Source organism: Schistocerca piceifrons, chromosome 2 (assembly GCF_021461385.2).
Source record: "Schistocerca piceifrons isolate TAMUIC-IGC-003096 chromosome 2, iqSchPice1.1, whole genome shotgun sequence".
Classification (NCBI taxonomy): domain Eukaryota; kingdom Metazoa; phylum Arthropoda; class Insecta; order Orthoptera; family Acrididae; genus Schistocerca; species Schistocerca piceifrons.
Genome location: NC_060139.1, coordinates 527,865,303 through 527,885,244, shown reverse-complemented (window position 1 = coordinate 527,885,244; position 19,942 = coordinate 527,865,303). Strand labels below are relative to the sequence as shown.

Below are 19,942 nucleotides of genomic sequence, written 5' to 3'. Positions count from 1 at the left end.
AAGTGGATGGAGTGGAAGGTACTGTCTTTACTTTTGGTGGGAAATGTGTTCAGTTAAGATGTTGGTGATGGACAGAGTGGATTTTAATACGTGTATTACCAGTAAGCATACAACTGAGGACTGCATTCTAAAGTCTTCTACGGAACGGATGGAAGGAACTGATAATGAATGAATATAGTGGGAATACCTTTCAAGAGGATATAGGACGATAGACTGAGAATGTATTTTGCAACTCATAAACAATACTGACTGTGCTAGAACTGCTCGTGTTTTTTAAAATGGCCGGTCAGTTCACAGTGTTTAAGACAGATTTGTCCTTCTCCACTACCACAGACTGAATGAAGCTCGGGTGCTCACCTTGGAGTATGGGCTCAACTGGGGACGCTTGAAACGGATTTTCTCTCAATTTCGTGTAAATATACGTTCACTTTGCTGTGGACTCTAATCCACAATACTAGTCGAAATTGGCGGAGAAGTCAGAATAATTATCTCCAAACGATCTAAAAATGTATATCGCCTAGGGAAGTTGTATACAGACCCATACATACGTGGTAAGATCGGACAGGACATCAAAAAGCCACTAAAGTGTAGGAGAGTAGCCTCCTACCGATCTACAATTGTATAGCTACTCCGAAACTTGTACACAGACACATGTTAAGAAGGGATAGAATAGCTGACTATCATTGAAGTGTAAGAACGCCAATACACACTACCACAACTCTTAAAAATAGTTCACTTCTCAAATTACTTGCAGAAATTGTAAGAAAAAAACCGTCACTTGTGAACAATATGTCATAGTGCAACATATGCGCTAATTGTTGAGTAAAATCGTTGCAATAACACAGCTACTATAATAACTGAGCGAAAAATATATCGCCAGGACAGAGACGGTTTAGCTGCACATGTGTTCACCCGGAAGTGTTCATACAATCCAACCACCTTAGAAAAAAATTTTATCTCCTTCCTTACCTCCCCTCTCCCATCAACTACTCCTCCGATAGCTAGATGTAATGGTTTTCAATCCTGTGCTACAATTTCCCTGTTGCTGAAGGTACACGAAGATGTTGCAGTGAGACTCTTTATGAATACGTAATGTGTGAATACCCAAGCACAATCCAACATTCTCATTTCGCACGTCAATCGACCGCAAAGCACCAAGTGCTAAATATATTCATGATGTTGCAAGGATTGACATTTGAGAACTGAAGCGCAGTACACACACCACACATACGAGCTTCTGTCGCTGCACAATCAGCATACTTGCTAGATCACTATTCAGCTATCCAGAGGTCTCTGTGAGCACAGCCGAGAGGATTTGACACCAAAATTGCACCCAACAGCCGACTAGCTGGATTCTCTCCTTGTACCCGTCTGTTGCACGACATTAAGCACAACTTCCGATCGCATAATACGTGAAGACGACTTTGGTCCTCTGGCCATGGCACACTGCATGACAAGCAGGTGTGTCATGCAGTTACACCCTGGGACAGACCCTCCAGGAGATGCTCTTTTCAAGGAACACTATGGAGAACTGATATTTGAAGATGACTACTAAATGATTCTACTTGTACCAACACATATTTCACGTAACGACCACAAAGACCAGCTACAAGATACTAACGCTCCCATAGAGGTCTATAGCAGTCTTTTTCTCTCTCGCTGTTTTTGCAAGTGGAATCGGAAAGGAAATGCCTAGTAGTGATACAAGCACATCACCTGCCAAGGCTTGCGAAGTATACCGACATAGATGTAAATTTAGCCTACTTATTAAGATGTCGGTCCCACCATTTATAGACAGACAAACCTCATGTTGCCCGTTATTTGTCAAGCAAGCAAAAGAACTTCTCCTGCTGATTGTCTCTCTATAAAAACCTTTGGGTTATAATATTCATAACAATACAGAAACATAGCACCTAAATTTCTTTGCTATCTAATGATTGTCTATACATATTCCCTGCACTTGTCCTACACTGCTTTATCACAGTTCTACGATTACTGTGCTAGAGATACGAAAGTATAAGGGTGTCAGAATCATTTATGACTGCGTAGTGTTCCGTGAGAGAAATGTCACATTTCTTCAATTTGTGCATAACTCCATAATACGAATCTATCAGTAACACAGAGCTTCCATTAAACTGTTGCACGAAAACTACAGTATCACACATCATACACTGATCAGCCAGAACATTATGACCACCTAGTTAATAGCCAACTTTATCATGGATAACAATTGTTACGTTTCATGGCATGAAAGCAGTAAGGCGTTTGTAGGTATATGGATAGAGTTGGCACAACTTCTGCCCATACAAGTCACCTAATTCCTGCAAATTCGGGTGATGGGGGCAATGAGCTCTGACGCCTTGTTCAGTCGCGTCCCAGACTTGTAAGATTGGTTTCAGACCTGGCACGTCGGTGGGCCGGCACTTCAACTTGATCTCGCCACAGCGTTCCTGAAACCACTCCATCACACTCCTAGCATTGTGACATGGCGTTTTATCTTGTTGAAGTGTGCCAATGCAGTTGTAAAACATGATCGTCATGAAGGACTGTACATGGTCAGCAACCAGTGTGGTTACTCCTAGGCCATCATGGTGCCTTGCACGAGCTCCACTGAAATCATGGATGCCCACGTGAATGTTTTCCAGCATAATGGAGCCGACACGGCTGGTCTCCAGCCCACAGTACAAATGTCAACGAGCTGGTACTCTCGAAGACGACTGATTCGTGTACTTCCATCAACATGATGAAGGTTATCGGGATTCATCAGACCAAGCAACCCTCTGCCACTGCACCAGCGTCAAGTGCCGATGGTCACTTGCCCATTTCAGTCGTAGACGCTGATGTAGTGGTGTTAACTCTGGAACATGCATGAGTTGTTGGCTGCAGAGGTCCACAGTTAGGAGCTTGTGTACAAGATCGCCAATCTAGGAGATCTCGTGTTTCTTTAACTTTAGCATGCTTTTTTCGTTGTTTCTGCAACACGGTTCTAATTCGTTTTATGTACCAAGCGTTATCAGCACCGTCCTTTGTTAAATTATTTGGCACGAATGTTTAAATTGCTCTCGAACTATTTCTTTGAATTCAAGACACGTCTGGTCTACTCTTACAATGTTAATTTGGAACAAGTGAAGATCGACTCTGAGGAAGGCATTGAAAAAAAGTGACATATTTGTCACGAGACACTATGCTGTCAATGAAAACTCTGTCACCATTACACTGTCATATTTCTGGCGTAGTAACCATAGAAACATAATAAAGGAGATTAGGCCTGTACAGTGGTGTCGCGACAGGCGTGAATGGAGGGACGAATGGAGACGTGTCGTCTTCAGCGATGAGAGTCGCTTCTGCCTTGGTGCCAATGATAGTCGTATGCGTGTTTGGCGCCATGCTGGTGAGCGCCACAATCAGGACTGCATACGACCGAGGCACACAGGGCCAACACCCGGCATCATGGTGTGGGGAGCGATCTCCTACACTGGCCGTACACCACTGGTGATCGTCGAGGGGACACTGAATAGTGCACGGTACATCCAAACCATCATCGAACCCATCGTTCTACCATTCCTAGACCGGCAAGGGAACTTGCTGTTCCAACAGGACAATGCACGTCCGCATGTATCCCGTGCCACCCAACGTGCTCTAGAAGGTGTAAGTCAACTACCCTGGCCAGCAAGATCTCCGGATCTGTCCCCCATTGAGCATGTTTGGGACTGGATGAAGCGTCGTCTCACGCGGTCTGCACGTCCAGCACGAACGCTGGTCCAACTGAGGCGCCAGGTGGAAATGGCATGGCAAGCCGTTCCACAGGACTACATCCAGCATCTCTACGATCGTCTCCATGGGAGAATAGCAGCCTGCATTGCTGCGAAAGGTGGATATACACTGTACTAGTGCCGACATTGTGCATGCTCTGTTGCCTGTGTCTATGTGCCTGTGGTTCTGTCAGTGTGATCATGTGATGTATCTGACCCCAGGAATGTGTCAATAAAGTTTCCCCTTCCTGGGACAATGAATTCACGGTGTTCTTATTTCAATTTCCAGGAGTGTATATCAAAGACAAGAAGAAACTTGAGCTCTATACCGCTTTCTTCGAGGTTTGTGAGTAAACTAATTACAGCCTCTGACATACGTCTCATGAACTGACTGCAGCGAGAAAACTGGAGGTTCACATGACGTTTTCATTGAGAGACGATCTGCAGCAGATGTTCTGTCTTTTGTATTCTTCATAAATAGGAGACAATATATTTCCATTGGTTTCTATTGATCTGACGAAGACTTAGGCAATACTTCCTTAATAGGTTTTACAAACACAGCAAGATGATTTTTTCATGGGTTGTGATAACCTCGAACTGTCGCTGCTTCAATAGACATTCTTCTAACAAAACGGCAACTCCCACCCTGTATGGAACACAGTTATGTGACACATTTATTTCACCACTTTGCATTCTTTCAGACAGCGCCAGACTAATATAGTCACCACGCCCTACTAACTGATGGCGGCATGTCATGAACCATTTCTTTGACAGCAGACAATACTAGCTTATATCACTAATTTGAGAAGTGGTATTGAAAAGCCATTCAGGCAACTCTTTATTTAAATTAGCTTTGATTTCATTTAACTTTGACCTGAGTGGTTCATCTGAAGTTCCTCTCTCAGATAACAGATCAGAAGAGGACCTTTGCCCAACAAGCTGTAATTCTTAATATAGTATTTCATTCATCTGACTGCCTATATGCAAAATCAACTTTTAAAAGTACTGTGAATAATTTTTCCCTCTGCATGTGAAACTGTTTCTTTAACTTATAACTTTCCCTCTGCTGTTCTAACTGTTTCTTTAACATAACGTCTTTTCCAGAAGTGAACTTATCGGCTTTTCCATTTACCTCCTGAACATATCCTTTTATATAACTTATTCCACCTATTAATTTTCGTATGGCCTTGGTATTGCCATGGTATTCAAAAATCGTTTTCACCATTGCCTTTGCAGTTAGACATATTGCCGTAAATGGGTACTGAGTATGGCTAGCCAATTTGTTCACTCTCAGCCTTTGAATCCAATTCACGCCCCTGACGAGACAATATTTTTGCCGGTCGCATCAACGAATTCACTACCTTCAGGGTATGATTCTACGTGTTTATGTTTTTCAGATTAAATTTTTATTTTTTTTTCTATTTTTACCATAATACGGAGATGGCTATAATTACATGGGCAAATTACATATATTAGTGTAATAACAGCACACCCCATCGATGTTAATTAAAAATGGGCACCTTTCACTAAGACTTTCAAACAATGTAATAGCACTGTACCATGTTGCATATTCGCTACACATAGTCAGCTAACTTGCACAACATAACTATGTAACAGTGGCAATTAATTCACAAATAACTCAAATAATGCAAGTCTGATTGAAAATGTGCTGTCAATGATTAATTATATAATTAATTATATGCATAAATTAAGTAAATAAGTAATGTTGTCCTTACCTCGAACGTTTTGACGTAAAGAAAAACACATAATTTCAAAAAATTATAACATCTTTTTCTTCGACTTCAGTCCGTTTCCGCCAATATTTTAGAGTTTTCGTTCAGTACAAGAAACAGAGAAAAACAAGTTTTAATAAGGTAATGGTAATAAAAATTCGTAAGACGGTCGACAGTGTAATATATCACCTCTCTTCCCCCCCCCCCCCCCTTGGTTTTGTTATTTTAAGATTGTTCATTAGACCTAAATGTTATTAAGAATAGCATACATCACACTGCGAAGAAGAAAAGAGAACATGCAATCATAAAATTTAGGAAGATGACGTTGATTCTTTCACTTTTTTCTTACTGTCTAATAGATCCTGTAAGATATTGCGAGTTTGATTTAATTTTCATGAACAATTAGCAGCAGACCAAGAAGTAGTCGTTGGAATGAAGATAGTTTGATGACAACATATCGTCTTGGTGTTAACTGACAAAGTAAACTGATAGTTTTTGTAATAATAACGAAACTTCGTTTACAAACATAGATTGAAGATTCAACTTACTATGTTGAGTTCAGAATACGATAGAGCGCTTACTGGGTCCGATCGTCATGTTACTAAACAGGCTGCTTCAGTCTGAACAGAATGCAGGACTATGCACTATACTGCAAAGTAAATAGGAAATAAATCAAGTAGAATTACTGTGTCACAGTATAACTCAAGTTATAGGAATGACACAACCCTCTGGCAGCAAGGAAGAAAGAAACCACTATAATCTATTACTTTAGCAAAACAAAATATCAGAATGTTTTTCTCAGGCAAAGTGTGTACAGAGATGACGTTTATCATCACCGATTTCACTGTTAGGTTAAATAATTTCCTGCAGATGCTAACAGAAAATAAAATCAAGGGACAAACCCTCACAAGAGCTTACTACCGAAATTAACTGACGACTTTGCAGGACATTCTCAAGACAAAACTTCGCAGGGTGGATTTACATAGGTATCTTCTTTTAGTTAATACAACTTCGCTCTCCTCTGGTAAAATCCTGATATGGTAAGCAGTGTCATGTTTCTCTTCGTTCGGATGAAGAAACCGTTTTGCTGCAGGCATTTCCAGAGACACGACGAGAGGATTTTCGAGGTGTTACCGTTTCATGAACAGCCAAAATGCAAACTTCTACATCCATACATCCTAGGGCACACTGTGTCGCAGATGTAGAAGACGAACACAAAGTTCGAAATCGCAGCATAACTTGTGCTCTTCTTGTAGCGAAGGATTGTCGCGCTGTCTTGGGAGCCTTGTCACGGTCCATGCGGCTCCACCCGTCGGAGGTTCGAGTCCTCCATCAGGCATGGGTGTGTGTGTTGCCCATAGCGTAAGTTAGTTTAAGTTAGTAGTGTGTGGGCTTAGGGACCGATGACCTCAGCAGTTTGGTCCCACAAGACCTTACTACAAATTGCCAATTTTCGACTTTGTAACTGATAACTGTACTATCGTAGTTGCTGTATCCTGCGTGGAAACCAATAAATATCAGGACAGTTCAATTGCTGTAATATAGGCTACATGCTATTTGTAAGAGTATATGTGGATGCTTTGTTACAGTAAAAAAATATTCCTGTCTTTGTGCCAATACAAACAGAAAGAAGTATGCTAGCAAATGAATGGACAACAGAAGTAGCGTTATATAGTAAGAAATGATATCAAGTGTCAGTTTACATTTCACACATTTTAGATACAGTACATATTCATTCCAAAGACGTATTGCAAGTTCTGTTAGCATCCTGTCACAAATCCCACTATAATATTCGATGTTGCACACAACGACACATGTATTTTCACCGTTCCCAACTGGTGGACTGCGTGTCTGAGTGAGACAGTGTTGTCTCCTGGATAGTTAGCCTTGCGGGTCTGTTTCGTAAAGTAGGTCAGTGACTTTGTGTTGTGTTAAGATGCCATATGGTTGTACAAACATCAAGTACAATTGATATCAGGGTCTCCTCAACATTCGGAAACGGTGTAAGGATCACGAGAGTCTATTTTAATGTTTTGAGCTGCAAGGCTATCTAGCCGTGAATTTCAAAACAGTTTGAGAACTTTACAACGAATTTTTCTTCCTCAAATGTTACGCTCGTGGCTTTGTGAATTCAGTGGTCTACAGTGCACGGTACAGAATCAGTCTTTTACCCATTGGAATATTTGTGCGTTTGTGTACATCACATGCCCATTCAATGAGCACAATTACGTTTTCGGTGCGACTGTAAGGTTATGTAATAAAATATTTTCAAATCATTGGAATTTCCTTGCTTTTATGTTCCAGTGTTAACCATTTTACACCTAGCTGTTCTTTGTTACTTGTAGCAATTCATTCCACTTTGATTCAGAAATGATGTTCATGTCGCTGAGTTCTTTCTACGATCCAAAAGACGCTAATTGTACTGTAAGCAATCATCTCTGTTCTTCTCAGCACACCAGGGCACAATATAAGTCAGTTGTTGTTAATGTAGGTGAGGCACCGCTTTATGTTTTCATATAAAGTCTTGTATTGTAAACTACGATAACAATCTGAATAAAACCTGCCTCGTGCACAAAGCTGAGCTATAGCCGCAGTTACATACATGTACTTCAAGTAAATTCAGGTGTTTACTGCAACTTGTCGGTTCTGTGCATATCAATTAATTCGTTACCGTGTCCATTATAAATGCGTTGCGCAAAGTGAGTCCCTCTCGTATCAGGTCATGTTTAATTGATGATTAATTGAGGCCACGCTAGCACATAAATTCGTGGGTCTAAGCTTTCTACAAGAGTTTTAGAAGACGAAACTTATACTGTTTAGCAAGTCATCGACTTATCTCTCATATGAGATAATCAAACAAGCCCTAGGCAATGAACGTTTTGCCCAGACTGTATTTTCCATAAATGAGAATGAAAATAACTCCAATACTTTGCTTCTGACCGACCGAGTGTTCAGAAGGTTTGCATTTTTCACTACTGGACAACGCTTTGGTACACTTTGTCGTCTCGTGATATTTGTTCTAAGTCAACTCTGCTCCACTGTGTGTTGGATGTCTTACAAACTGCCCACACTACATTGCAGAGAATAAAAACCAAAGGAAAAAAACTACCCTTCCTGGGAGTGAATGAGGCTTTCTTTTTAAAATATGTCTTCCGTCGTTTTTGATCACTAAGGCCTAGGGGTAGAGATTTTCGCTAGAAATCAAAGTATCTTTGGTTCTGGTTTCGAACCCAGTCAGCGAGTAAAATTTTGATGAAAATCATTAGCAGAGACGGCCACAGATTTCCAGTGTAAAAGTCAGCCTAGTTCTGCCAACAGCATTATAAAAAGTGGGCGGAGAAGAAAAGTGAGATCTGGGCAACCTCTTGAATTTTGGGTGGAAGCTGTCCCTAAAAGGCTGAAGAATCAGCGATGAACAACGGCATAAGAATGGAGAAGCCAATAGAAACCACTACGTTATGTACGTCCACAAACACGTCGCCTGTAATTCAAAGAGTGTCATGATAATCTCTCCATCGGCAAGATATTCTAGAGCAGTCGCTTATGAGTCGGAGCGTGGAATATCAGAAGTTTGAACGTTGTGAATAGGAAGCCTAATTCTAGTTACAGTGAGGATAAGTGAAGAGAATTGCAAACACGAGAACAGTGTCATTTCAGCGGCAGCAGAAAATGTTATCAAGGTAATAGGTTTCATCATGAACAGAAAGGACTATTCTCATCAGAATCAATAGTAATTCAGTGTCAACAAAAATATTTCAGGTATATAAGACGACATCGCAAGAAGAAGAAGGAGAGACAGTAAAAGTATATGAAGGCTTTGAACAGGTAATCCAGTATGTAAAGGGAAATTAAAATGTAATAGTCATGGAGGGCAGCACCGCTGTAGTAGGTAAGGAAAGACAAGAAAGAGTTAAAGGAGAATATGGGTGTGGTAGTAGGAACGTGTCAAGTGAAAGCCCGTCTGACTTCTGCAATCAATATCAGTTTTTAATAGCTAATACCCCGCTCAAGAATCACAAGTGGATTGACTCTAGTTGAATTACTCATTGAACTTTGAGAAGCTCGAGAAATCAGGTATTAGATTCGAAGTGTACACAGGAGCAGATATACATTCAGGCCGTAATTTAATAATGGTGGATAGCGCATTGTACTTTGAGCGTATTGGTCGCAGAAATCGAGGTTGAAACAAGTGGGCTACTGAAGTACCGGTAGTGAGGAATGGTGTGGGTTTGGAGTCAGTGAGCAATGTATACTTCTAAAATTGGCAAACGCGGAAGTAGCACCAACACAGATACAAACAAGGGAACTGTAAAGAGACCGTAGGTAAGACAAAAAAAACTTCTTCTGCTCAACGGAACAACAAAGTACATAAATGATCTGGGAATGGCCACACTGTAGCAAAATTACTGATTTAGCAATGAAAGAAATGGCAAGTATGGGGGAACTGCGGAGAAATGTCTGCAAGAAAAATGTGGAGAAATTGGAAAGGAAAACGTCGTCAGAAAGACAGCTGTCACATCCAAAAAAGTCATAACACCCCTTGTTGTAATTAAATACAATACCAGTAACAATAACATGAAATGGAAATTCTACACTTAAACACAGAGAGAAGAGCAGGTAGGTCGAAATACTACATTTATCCCTCGAGCAGGTGCGCCTGTGTATAAAGTGTGCCATGGACAAATAATATTGTTTTGTACGACCCATTGTTGTTTTATAATTGAGAGCCAATACTTTTTCCTTCATTATTGCTTCACGTAACACAGTGATAAACTATGTTGTCCTACAACCAAGTGAGGAGTATTAATATAAAATAACAGCGAGCCAGGCGCGAAAAAAATTACGGTCCGTGCAAGGAAATGTGCCAGGTACACAGCTAACATCACAATACCATAACGAGTCAAATTTCTATGAGATAGTAACTGATTAGGCGTTTGGCTGAGATCTGATGCAACAGCATTGTTTAATGCTCAGAGTGGTTTATTAATGTGGGGTAATACATGTACACAGCAACACAATTATAAAATGATAGTTCCTTTTAGTATCGTTAGGCTTAACAGCGATTTATCTCATATGTTTATTTTATCTTTGTTCAGTGAACTAAAATTAAAAAGTGTTTCTGTTCAAACTTGTTAACCTGAATAACATAAAACAGATATTCTACACATGTGTACAAAGTTAGCCAAGCACCCCTTTGTCTAATGAAATATAGCATGCCAGCACGACGGTTAAGGCCAGTAATTCGAGGCAGGATTGTCTGATGTCATAAAAGAAGAGAGGGTAGTCGAAATGGGAGACGAAAACAAAGTTACTTGCTAGACTAATGAACTAAAGAACGGAGATAAAAATTGAGGAACTGTTAGACGACAACCAGTTTGCGTGTAGGGAAGGTAATGGCACCATTAGAAACGATATAAGGAAAGGGTGCGTTCTTTCTCTCCTACTGTTCAGTCTATACATCAAAGATACAATGACAGAAATAGAAGCAAAGTTCAATAGGAGGATTGAAATTTAAGATGAAAGAAAATCAATGCCAATACTCACTAATTTCATTGCTATCATGAGTGAAAGAGCAGGAGATTCACAAGATCAGTTGAATGGAATGCACAGTCTACTGCGTGTAGAATATGGATTGAGAGTAAACTGACGAAAGACTAAAGTAATAAGGAGTGGTAGAAATGAGATTTGCGACAATCTTCATCTGGATAACAGCAGTTTAAGGAAGTGAATCATGGAAGTTGAGGGAACCGAAAAAGAATCATTTGAGACCAGGTGCTGTAGAAGCGTATAGAAAATTAGGTGGGCTGGTAAGATAACGAATGAGGATGTTCTACCCAGAATCAGCAATGAAAGGAACGTGTGAAGGACGCTGACATGATGGACGATACGAGGTCTGCTATTACATCAGGAAATAAATCCCACCGATCTAAATACAGAGGGTAAAACCTTTAGAGGAAGACAGAAATTGTAAAATACACAAAATCTAATTGAGAACTTTGTGTGCAAGTAGTACTCCTCAATAAAGATTTTGGCATGGGCTATAGAAGGTGTGCATCAAACCGGTTCTAAGGCTGATAACCACAAAAATATGTGTTTCGTTAACCGCTGTACAATACATGAAAAGTGTGAAGTTAAGTGTTATTGTGTCTGTGGTTTCCTATTACAAGCTAGGGAGAAATGAGAATATTCCCTTATAGGCATCGCATGTTTTATTTTGCCGTTATGGATCCTACACAGCTTATATGATGGGGGCCAGACGTACTTCATTGTCTACGTTAGATATTAGAACAAAAAATTATAAATCAGTTACGTGGAGTAGTTAGAAACCATATTATGACATTGGCCTGCTACTGCCAAGTGCACCATGTTGTGCTTAAGACAATTTTATGGAGCAGGATCAGGACATCGCTATGAGTTAACCAACAGCAGTTTATGAGTATACCACTGAGATCCTCAAGCGTCCTGGGTATCTGCATATCCTCGGTATAGACTGCCAGGAAATCAAAGACATCCGTTCGTATTTTATACGACAGGCTTCACATGCGCATTCCATTTCATATATAGAAATTATGGTACAAAAACAAGACTAAGATGCCTGAGCCTAGACTTTATAATATGATAGGGCATATTTTTTACCATTACGTTTCCCTTCAGGTATTTATAATTAAGCCGAGATGCCACCAATTGCACAATGTCAGTTGTTGTTTATATCGATCTGAAGTTAGTTGGTGTTTATATCGATCTGAAGTTGTTTATACTATTGGTCGGCACAGACAACTGAACACTCAACAGACGCTATGAGAGGGTTCTCCACATTGTCTAAAACATGGTTTATTAATTTTGCATTCAGACCTCAGTCTTTCAAGTGTTTTGATGTTTTCCATAGCTTCATCGCCTCTGACGCTTGTCGCTCGAATCTACCAGACTTTATTAACATTCTACATCATTATTCTTCATATATACACGTTTACTCCTCAACATAGTCACCCTAAAGACGAACACAGTTCTCGCAACGAGAAACCAGTATGCTAATACTATCACTGTAGAATGTCTGACATTGTCGACGTTAGTACTACCTTGCCTGCACCACTTCATTGCTATCAAAGTGAAGTCCTCAAAGGTGTTGCTTCGGCTATGGAAGCAGATGATAGCAGACTGGGACAAAGTCGGAATTGAATGTATGATGATGGATGACGATGAACCCGAGGCGTCTGCTTGTTGCAGACGCCGCTACGTTCGTTTCTGGTCTGGCTCTGTCACGCTGAAGGGGAGGGTGCTCTGCGTGTGGACGAACACTTCGAATTCGTGATTTTAGTTTTCTGAGTTTTTTCTCAGGCACCGACGAGGTTAAGTCAGACAACGCCATGTTACACTTCACAATTCGATGTCTTTTACCGGCAGTTTGAGTGATCGATCCGGAAAAGTCGACTAAATGCGTGATATGTATTTCTTCAGCCGATGTAGACAATAGAATAAAGAATTGTGAAGAATTTCTTTTCAGCAAGCCCTCGTAGCAGAAAATTATTCTGCATCTAGGGAACGGTTACCATTCTGAAATGTTCCGCACTACTCGCGATGAATTTCGTAAATTCATTTTTTTTATCATTTACATCGCCATATTCAATAAAGTCTTAGCATTTTGTCTACTTTGCATGGGTTTCTTGTCTGCTTGATGTACCGACTATATCACAACCGCCAATAGTCTGCGCTATATTTTTTTTCGGTTTTTATCTCCAATAACATTACTGCCCACGTGGTTCAGAACTACCTGAGCATGCGTTTAAGCAGTCTATATCTCCTGATATTCATGGGCTATCAGATGTGTGTTTCTATATTCTAAGCCTGTAATTAAGGTCTACTTCATTTTTGTCAGCTTTCAGTTAAGTGTCATTGAAATTACTTACAATTTGTTCATATACAGTTACAGTTGTCATAAAATGCCTTCCAAGAGACAGCCAACTGAAGATTGTGATGCAGCTGTGATTGTTTCCCTATTTGTCCAATGGCATTTATTTATATAACAGCTGAAGAGTTCACATAAATCCCTTATAAATACAACAGCATTAAGTTTTCGTTAATTTCATGAACAGTCATTTAAGTATAGTACTTAAATATATGTGAAATCTAAAGAGAGAAATGTAAACTGGACCGCGGTCCCTGCCAAGGATGGGGGATGTGGACAACAGCAGGGGAGGGTCCTGGTGAAGATACAACGACTGTTTGTTAGATTTTTACTAATTCATAGAGCGCAGACATTCTTATATATATACCCTCCATTTTCTGGCACGATGCAGCGTCCCCTACAAATATTACGGCATCGCAACTGCAGGCGTATACGTCTTTAGTTTGCGAGGCGACTTCAGATGGCAGGATGTGGCCGCGTTGCTACCACGGGTGGCAACCAGGGGTTCTGTAACGCTGCAGATGGCGTCGTTCCAGTGGCACAGCGATGGCGTTGCCCAGAGTGCAGGTCTGGCCATCGGTGAGGAGCAGGAGCAGTCGGATGGCCGGCCAGAGAAGACACCATTTTTTCTGGCTTTTAACTATTTCATGTGTTATCCAGGAAAGGCAAGGACAAACCACTGTGTCAGTCATAAGTCTCCACAGTGTCCATCGGTGTCATCGTTCCAATTAAAGTGTTAAGGCAGGAACAGGGTATTTGGATGGTCCATGGTTAGCATGAATGGATGTTGTGTATTTTGTATAATTAATACGCAGTTATACTTTGCCACTATTTATGTAAAGCTACAGATTAGGAAATGTGTTCTAAAATTCATATATAACAGTTGAGGACATGAAAGAACAGTTTTATTGTGTCAGAATAAAACTATTAAAAGTCCAACAGAAAGATACAACAGGCTAAACCATGTTTAAAAAATAATTCTTCCACTCAGTTTGTAGCCTGGTTGTAAAGCTGATTTATTGCATATCTTGAAGCAATCAGAAAGTATCACAAAACAAGATATGTTGATTCCACCAGTTTCTCTTGCTAGTGAAAGAGGTAAGTTCTACACTCTTGGAATTTACTTCTTTCTGTGAAAATTGTTGATGTCTTCAGTCAACAGCTCAGCCATCTCGTCTTCACTCAATCCTAGATGAGTCAGCGCCTCCAGGATGAGCCGACACACTTGCAATACTCCTAGTTCTTGGGACAGTCGGACAGGACTGGTTTACACAGACTCTTTGGTTTCACCACGTAAACTACAATAAATAGAAGAAATATATTTTAATAGAGTTAGAAACTATGAATAGAAATGTATACCATTATACATTTACTACTGATAACACAATGATAAGTCATCAACTATTTACATGGCATGAATTTCATTTTTCGCTCTCTCATGGTGCCATAACAGTGAGATTGTGGAAGACCTCTAGGTACCAAACAGGCAACACAGTACTGTCAAAATAAACCCCACAGCACGAATATCTATTGCCTATTAAAATATCTCTTCGCTAAATGTTGAGACCAAAGCCCATGGAGAACTTCATGTAGCTTTATATAATATAATTCGGATAGTAGAACTCAGATTCTACATCGTAGAAACATAAAAAATGCATCACATTTAAGAGGCTAACAAATAACTGGAAAAAAGGATTAAATATGTGCTGGAAATTGCTCTGAATAGTTTTGGTGAAGAATGTTAATGAGTTGCATTTTCGTAAAGTGGCGTATCTTTCATTGTTCACGGAGAGGTAACATTTTACCGTTAAAGTGTAACGTAAGGTTAACATATTCCCTTCATGGTTTGATTTAACTCATATTCTCACATTCACTTTGGAACCCTTCAAAAATTTTATAGTCAACAGTTTGTGGTTATCTTGTCAACAATGGATACAAAATCGTGCTATGGAAAGTAACTTACCCTTCGGTAGTAGGTTGTAGCAAGAATACAGCTTCAGTGAATTGGCATACAAGTAGAACTTGTTGTCTGCCTGGACACAAATGGTATCGTCGTCTTCTTCCGCGTACGACGCCGCCACCAATGTTCTCACAGACGGGATGGTGGCGGACGGCTGTTCATCACCCTGGATGGCGGCAGTGGTCGACTCTTCTGGTCGTCCGTATACCGCCGCAACTGCGACCAATGCTATAGAAAACAATGAACATTATTACAGATTGCAGCTTTGTCTACTGGCTGTTGGTGCAACTTTACCCTCTAGCGCTCTGATACTATTGTCAGGTAATCTCATTGCCATGTGCTAGCTTGAATATACGGAGATAAAGTGCAACTCAAATGACTAGTGCCACAATTCTGCCACTTGCAAATCTATCTCCTCTGGATGGTAATGGTACTCTGCTGTCTGGTAGACTCTAAGTTGTACATATATCCTAAGTAACTGTTATTAGGAAAGCTGTAGCAGCAGATTACGGCATATTTGTGACACTTGTGTAGAATGCTAAAAGATGTTTTGTACCACAACACGAGACTGTTTTGGTACCTAATTGCTGATATAACTCAACATGTTGCTCTTAACAGAACAAAACGGATACTGGGAAAGATAATGTCAAGGGTACGACGAGGAAGTGTCACATGCCCACTACTGATCACAATACACTCGGTATAAAAGAAGTGCTGCATACTTAGAGAGGTAGTTTGGATCAAGCCATTAGAAATGTCCAGTACAAATGGGCTCAAAACGCTTTCCGTAAGAGCTATGAGCAGTTTGGGAAACTGTAAACCGTATTGATAGTTCTGGGTAGGTGCAGCACATACATTAATTCTAACTGAACCAGTATGTGTTGTGAACAGCTTGTGAAAACCATTTACATTGTGGTTTTTTCTCTACTTTTGCCATAATAATGGTAGCCTCTTATTACAAAGGCCAGTACCAAACACCATATTGAGCATGACCTTTAGCGACGACTCACAAATGCAGGTCATATGTAATACCCGAAGTCTCATGTATTTTTCAGCTACTTCCTTTCATGAGTTTATAACCATTTCTCGTAACTACATCTACTTATGAATTTTGTCATTAATTAAATTTCATCGAAATATAATGTATGCTGCATGAATAAATAAGAAATAATTACATAGATCGTTGTAATAAATAAGCTGCCAGAGACAGAAAAATTATGTTCAACTAACGCAAAGAATATATTTCACGGAAAAATAACATCGTTGTCGCGAACGCACGCAGTCCTAGAACAGAGGGCAGAGATGAGTTGCGAAGCGTCTATGGTGCGGTGGAGACATGTGTGACGGTCCGCAAATGCCAAATGGAGATTGTTATCGAAATGGTGTTACAATATGTATGTGGGCAGGCAAAATATAATTAAGTCAGGACGTGTATGGACACACAACATGATCGCAAGAAGATGTTGGAATTAATGAAGACTGCTGTACGCATAAATTTTATTCAAGCTGCTGACTAATCAAGAGGAGCCTACCGCCAATAATGAATTTCGTAATAAGCATTACATCAGAAGCAACGCATCGCAAAGTAAGATATAGCCAGTATTTTTATAGCTCCATAACAGGCATGACAGCGCAATAGTAACTTTTTGGGACATTCTTCAAAGCAAACTTTACAGACCCAGGTCGATCAAACTATCTGACAATAAGATCAAACTGGAAGTGATTCAAATTCAATTCATAATTTATTGACAAATGTATGCTGGCTAACTGACAGTCAAAGAAAGTTTACGAGTTTATGTTGTGTTCTGTAAATGACTTTATTGCATATGTGTACGTAGCATTAGCATTAGCAAATAACAGTTGGCATAAATGACGGTTTCTATGGCATCATTTTCGGAGTAACCGGTAAAGAACTGTACTCTGTTTTGGCCACGATTTAACATATTTTAAAACAGACAGCATTATCACGAATTACGTAATACAGCATAGCTTCTATGGACCGTTGCTAGTCGTTGCAGAATTATAATTAACATTATTGCATGTTAGATTTCAGTGTTCATGTTACACGTGTCTTCGCATCTAAGCTCACGCGAGTTCACTTCATTTTTTTGCACCATTACCTTTCTTGTCCGGTACTTTCGTGATTAGCTATTTATCAAATTTAACTTTTGCCCCTTTTTGTTGCTGACTTCCTTTCTACTCAGCAATCTAAATTCGTGCAGACGACATTGGCATACCCAGTTACGGCTAACTAAAGCAAAACTTTATTTATTCCCATTCTTTTAATTTATATCGTTGTTGCACTCAGTAATCACTCCAGTGTTAACGATCAGGTAGTAACTCACTACGATCTATCAGCAAACATTGATATTCGAATTAGGTGCCTTGTTTCCATTTACTATGGCACAGTAGGTACACCTGTCACAAAAAATATTTTTCTAGTTCAGGGACAATATGAATAGTACATGCTGCTACAAAACAACAAAATAACGACATCTCATTTGATTACTCATTACTTTATTACATTCTGTGGATGATTCGAGATAGCAAACAACTTATGTAGACATGATGTGTTTCAAAGTAGTCAAGATGGACAGGTGCTCATGCCCATTAAGGTGTGCACTTCATAGTCCATGTGCAAAGGAATTTTTTCTTGTTTCCTTCCATACAAGCATCTCTCAAAATTGTGGCAGTGACCAATTCTTCTCCGAGTGTGTAAATAGATTTTCAAGCGAATTGCTGTCTCAGAAATCATGTAAAAAGAAGGTAGAAAAAAAATGTGTATCGTGAAAGAAAATTTATATATTCTGCCAATACTTACCAGCAACAAAGAACAGAGCAGCCTTCATTGCACTCGATAAGAAATACTACTGCTGCCGGTCGTAGATTTTCGTTTATATATGTTTAATCACCCAATGGCATCATCGAATGTTATCGTACCGTTCCTTTCTGATTTTCCGTTCCGGGAACTGTGGTGCAGCAACAAGCAGCAGATTGACTTTCCTTGTTTTTGGCAAGCTGCATTATCGTTCGCTCTGCCTTATTTATTACCAACGCTATTTCAACAATCGGGATAAAAAAGACGGGTTATCATACAGCACCGTTCACTTCCTTCTCATTCGACGTAGCCGCGCGGGGTAGCCGCGCTGTCTGAGTCCCTTGGCACGGTACCTGCAGATCCCCCCGTCGGAGGTACGAGTTCTCCCTCGGGCATGGGTGTATGTGTTGTCCATAGCGTAAGTTAGTTTAAGTACCGTGTAGGCTTAGGGACAGATGACCTCAGTAGTTTGGTCCCATAAGACGTTACCACAAATTTCCTAGTTTCATTCGATGTCATTGGAAGAAGACTGGTATCTGTCACTTCTCTCTCAATTCGGTGTCATTGTAGTAAAACCGAGAAAACAAAAAGACGTGTTTCCACGTAAGTTAAGTGCCACAGAGCATCAACACAGCTGAGTTGATATGTCACACACGTCTTGTGGGCAGTCCCCGTTAAATGTGGATTGAGAAGAGAAAGCTCTAGTAAAAAAGTTAATTCCTAAATCAGCTCATGACGCTTTTTTTAAAATTAATACAAGACAGTTTACCCACAGGCTCTAAATGAAGATTCTTTTTCTATCAACGAAGCCTCTGATAATGCAGTAAGGCTCAAATCCTGAAAAAATGAAATGTATAGATGCCACCGATCGTTCATGCTATGTACTTTGCGATCCAAACAGCTTTCCATTTTGAAGATGAGAGCCCTGTGCCTAGAGTACACCGACGAAATAAGTGCGGTGCGGTTATAAATATATGCACTGAAATGCCAAAGAAACTGACGTAGGCATGCGTGTTAAAACACAGAGATATCTTAGGAGGGAGAATGCGGCGTTGCGGACAGCAACGCCTGTATAAGACAACAAGTGTCTAATGCAGTTGTTAGATCGGTTACTACTGTTGAAATGGCAGGTTATAAAGATTTAAATGAATTTTAAAGCGGTGTTATATAGCCGGCGCTTATGCGGTGGGCCACTGCATCTCCGAGGTAGCGATGAAGAGAGGATTATCCCGTGCGACCATTTCACGATCGTACAGTGAATTTCAGGAATCCGATAAAACGTCAAATCACCAACATCGCGACGGTTGGGGAACTGGGACAACAATGACTGAAGAGAATGTTTCAGCGTGACAGAAGTGCAACACCTCCGCAAATTGCTGCAGATTTCAGTGCTGGGCCATGAACAAGGGTCAGTGTGAGAGTGATTCAACGAAACTTCATCGACTTGGGCTTTCGGAGCCAAAGACCCATTCGCGTACACTTATGACTAAACGGCTCAAAGCTTTGTGCTTCGCCTGGGACCGTCACCACCTACAGTGGAAGGCTTATGAGTGGAAATATGTTGCCTGGTCGGACGAGTCTCGTTTTACATTTTATGGAGTGGATGGACGTGTACGGGTACGGAGAAAATCTCATGAATCAATGGAACCAGTATGACAGCAGCGGACGTTCAAATTGATGGAGGCTCTGTAATGGTGTGGGACGTGGGCAGTTGGAGTGATATGGGAGGCGTGATACGTCTAGAAACGACTCTGACGGGTACCATGTACGTAAGCA

The 19,942-nt window shown here is 40.4% G+C and overlaps 1 long non-coding RNA gene across 1 annotated transcript; it reads right to left on the bottom strand.

Annotated features, from left to right (window-relative positions):
- Nucleotides 1-14,271: 14,271 nt before the first annotated feature.
- LOC124777899 lies at nucleotides 14,272-15,563 on the bottom strand. Its single transcript, XR_007015795.1, has 2 exons — nucleotides 15,352-15,563; nucleotides 14,272-14,686 (listed from the first exon to the last, which is right to left on the bottom strand). It is a non-coding gene; the product is annotated as an uncharacterized LOC124777899 (long non-coding RNA).
- Between the last annotated feature and the right edge of the window lie 4,379 nt (nucleotides 15,564-19,942).